A 4,680-nucleotide genomic window follows, 5' to 3' on the forward strand; every position below is an offset into this window, starting at 1 on the left:
CCACCCCCATCCTGGGGAAATCAAAGCTAAGGAAGACACTCATTTCGGACAAGTCCTTGCAGAACTTATGGCTGGTGTAGCAGTTTGATATGGTTATAAATTCCAAAAATAGATTTTGGATTATGCTTGTAATCTGATCTGTACCTGGGCATGATTGAGTTATGATTAGGGCTTTGATTGGGCCAGGTCAGTAGGGCATTGAGCCCCCACCCACCAGGGGGTAAGGTTTGATGCTGAAGTACCGAGGAGTGGGGAAGTGCTTTTGCAATTACCGAAATGCTGTAATGGTTTTATAAATGGCTAAAGGGTATTTTTTGGAGGAATTGTGAGATGCTTGGAAGAAAAGACCTACAGTGCTTTGAAGAGACAGTAGATAGCAATATGGATGCTAAAGAGACTTTTTTTTTAAGATTTATTTATTTATTTAATTCCCCCCCCCTCCCCTGGTTGTCTGTTCTCTGTGTCTATTTTGCTGCGTCTTGTTTCTTTGTCCGCTTCTGTTGTCCTCAGCGGCACGGGAAGTGTGGGCGCCACCATTCCTGGGCAGGCTGTAGTTTCTTTCGCACTGGTCAGCTCTCCTTACGGAGCGCACTCCTTGTGCGTGGGGCTCCCCTACGTGGGGGACACCCCTGCGTGGCACGGCACTCTTTGCGCATCAGCACTGCGCATGGGCCAGCTCCACAGGAGTCAAGGAGGCCCGGGGTTTGAACCGCAGACCTCCCATATGGTAGGCGGATGCCCTAACCACTGAGCCAAGTCCATTTCCCTAAAGAGACTTTTTATGATGCCTTAGAAGTAAATGATGAAACTATTATTGGAAACTGGAGGAAAGGCAATCCATGTTTTAAAGTTACGGAGAACTTAGCAAGATTAACTCCTGGTGTTTTATGGAAGGCAGAATTTGAAAATGGCGAGCCTGGGCATTTAGCTGAAGAAATTTCCAGAGTAAACCAGGAGAATGTGGCTTGGCTTCTGCTTGCAGCTTATAGCAAAATGCTAGACGAGAGAGATATGCTGAGGATAGAACTGTCGGGCACAAAGAAAACAGAAACTGATTCTGAAAATTCCAAGCCTCTCAAGATCAAGCTCCCAGATGAAAGTGCCCCATTGGAGGACTTAACTAAACTTGGAACTTGTAAATCAGGATTGAAGATGCAGTTATGGTGGAAAGGCTTGTGGAAAGCCTTACTGTCTGATGACTTGGACCCCTGCTTCCTGCATGCTAAACCCACAGACTTTTTTAGAGAGCTGTACGAATAAAAACCACTGTCAGCCTGGAATAAAAGGGACATGGAAAAAGGAGTGATTAAAGGAGAAAGAGCTTTAAGAGGAAAACCATGGAAGCTGAGATCTGGAATTAGGATATCACCTTGGGCCAAGAGAGGAATCCCACCCATGTGTACAGAGAGGGTGGGCTTGCCCCAGCAGTTGAAGAGGGTGGATGTTCCCACCTGATGTTCTGGGAGAGTTTTGTTAACCCAGGGTACAGAGAGGATGGAGCACATTCCCCAAGGATTAGAGCAGTTAAGGTCAGCACCCCACAGGTCTGAGAGGGTGGACCTGTCCCCAAAGGTTAGGGAAGGCCAGGTGGTCAACTGGTTGCCCTGAGAGGGTTGAGCCTGTATGCCAAAGTTTAGGGGGAATGTCATCTTCACATCACTGTATGAGGGGGGTTAAGACTCTAACCTAAAGATTGGGTAAGTTGTGGCAATCTCCCCAGCACTCTTGGAGGGAGAGGTCTGGAGTTTGGTTGACACCCAAATGCTTCATGAGGGTGGAACCAAGAAAATGACCGTTGGGCAAGACTGTGGAAAGGGTGGGTGCCCATATGGCCCCAAAGAGAAGAAACCCGTTTATCTTAAGAGTGACTCTCAGACTGAAATTGAATGGAGGATGCCCTGCAGGTTTACTGAACTGTAGAGGACCCGTGACTCATGTTTCCCTCCCAATTTCTCCTTATTGTAATGAAAATGTTTATCCTATGTCTGTCCATTTGTGTATTGGAAACAGATAAATTGTTTTGTAAGTTTCAGAGGTCTATAGCAGACAGGACTTTGCCCCAAGACATACTCTATTTCTTTAAATTGATTGTGATATGATTTAGTACTTGCATTGTTACTGATTTGAAGTTTTTGTTTTGTTTTGTTTGTTTTTGAGTATTGTAATGTCTTTTTGGAATTCAGAGGGTGGAGTGTAGCAGTTTGATATGGTTATGAATTCCAAAAATAGATTTTGGATTATGCTTGTAATCTGATCTGTACCTGGGCATGATTGAGTTATGATTAGGATGTTGGCAAAAAACAGACTTGAGGGTTTTCTGATGTTGGAGTTTGATGCTGAAGACTTAGGCTGGAGCCCCGGGAAGTCAGCACATAGAGGAAAGAAAAGCCAGCCCCAGGAAGAAAGGAACCTTGAACCCAGAAAAAAGCAAGCCCCAGAAACGTAGGAACCCAAGAAGCCTGAACCCTCACAGACATCGGCAGCCATCTTGCTCCAAACAGACTTTGGCGAGGGAAGTAACTTATGCTTTATGGCCTGGTATCTGTAAGCTCCTACCTCAAATAAATACCCTCTATAAAAATCAACCAAAATCTGGTATTTTGCATCAGCACCCCTTTGGAAACCAATAAAGTCAAGTTATTAGATATTATATTTTCTGAGCAAGGGCTGGTATTTTCTTTTGTAAAAATAGGGGTGGGTATCCCATAATATGTCAGCCTGTAGTCGACTCATTTGAACCAAGTTTCATTATGGGGAAGCCAACCACTTGCTCCTCCTATGATCAACTAAAGGATATTTGTCCTGAAACTATGAGAACCATGGGCATCTGATGAGAGATAAAACATTATGAGGCAAAACAAACAGTCTCGCTTTTGTCCCACACACGTCTGAAGATCCTGATAGTTACCATTCGTACCAAAATGCCAAAATAATTACTGCTTAGCACATAAGATTCATGTAAAAATGTGAAGATGTGGCTGATTCCAAGATGTTTTCTAAGTTTCTAGGTTTCTCCAAGACAGGTGTTAGAGGTTTATGGCAAAGGCTCCTCGGTACTACCTGATATCAATTCTCCCAATTTCCTTAATAACAGAAACCTCATGTTAAAAGTGTTCAAGGACTGCCCCAAATCCAATTAAAGGCCATATCACCCAGCCTCCCTTGTGGGTAGTTGTGGTCATGTGACTAAGTTCTGGACTGTGATATGGAAACAGAAATGTGACGTGACTTTTCTGTGAAGGATGCTTAAAGGTTGCTGACTCATTTTGGAGGGGTCCCCTTTTGACTTTCTCCCCCTTTTTCCTTCCTGCTGCCTTGAATGTGAAATGGGAGAGCTAGAACTTGAGTGGCCATCTTGGATGACAAGGCAACCTTGATTATGAGAACCAGTGCTGAGGATGGCAAAACAGAAAGATAGAACTTGGGTTTCTGATGACATTGTGGTACCACCACATCAGCCCTGAACACACAACCTTCAGACTTCAGCTACACAAAAGAATAGACCACGTGTGCTTTGCCAACTACTATTTTGAGTTTTACATTCTACATGCAGGTGAGCCTACTCCTAACCAATACCCATTAGAAACCTCTCTTCTACTACAGGGGTTCTCAAACGTTAGCCTGCATCAGAATCACCTGGGAGACTTGCTAAGAAACCAGATTGTGGACCCCGACCCCAGGGTATCAGATTCATTGAGTTTGAGAATGTGCAGCTCTAACAAGATCCCAGGTGATGCTGATGCTGCTGGTCTGGAGACTACACTTTGAAAACCAGTGTTCTATCAAGATCCCTCTAAATTTTAAGTCAGGTTCCTGCTCTAACCATTGAGGACCAGCGCGGTCCAGCTAATTTCACATCCCTTTCTCCTCACCTCAATATACTTAATACAAATGCTACAATCTATTGGCTCAGAGCCAAGTCTCATTTAGCTTACTTAGTTCAGGAACAATGCCAAATCTGAGCTATTCATGACTGCCTCTTTTTGTCCACTCTCCGCCCCAATCACTAACTCCTCTCGCAATCTTCCAACCAAAATATGCAAACAACTTACAGAAGCCTCTTACATTCTACAAGGAATTCTTTTACTATAGTCAGTTCAGGCTAAGTTCAATGATGGAGGAGAAAGCATTGCATTTTCCTCATTCCTTTTGGGCAAAAGGGCCTTTCCTTTATCTGCTGGGAGGCAAAACATGTGTAGATGGAGAATTTTGCTTTTCCCACGAATTGATGGGCACGAATGCATTCATCTCTATGTGCTTAAATGCTGAATGGAAACTGGCGCCTCATCCTGGTTTCTCCCCAAGGTGGATGCTGACTTGCCCTTTGTTACTCGTGCTTGCTGTGAGCTGCTCCTGCACCTTTTGCAAGAGTGGTTAAACCCAGCCCTTCCCACCTCTGCCATCCTTCACTAGTCCTTATCTCTACTCCCATTCCAAAATCCTCTCTCTTAATTCCATTAAACAGTACACATTGGAGTCAAACATACCTGAGTTTGAATCTCACTCAACTACTTACTTGCTAGGTGAGTAGGGTGAATGGCTGGCCTTGTAAGTTTCAGCCTCCTCACTTGTAAAAATCCAGCTAATCATCTGGGTATAATAAAACAGATGTAAAGATGAAATTAGATGATTCTTGTAAATGGGCTGAACACAATTCCCAGCCCCTGGTAAGTACATAAT

This window comes from Dasypus novemcinctus, chromosome X, assembly GCF_030445035.2.
Source record: "Dasypus novemcinctus isolate mDasNov1 chromosome X, mDasNov1.1.hap2, whole genome shotgun sequence".
NCBI classification, from domain to species: Eukaryota; Metazoa; Chordata; class Mammalia; order Cingulata; family Dasypodidae; genus Dasypus; species Dasypus novemcinctus.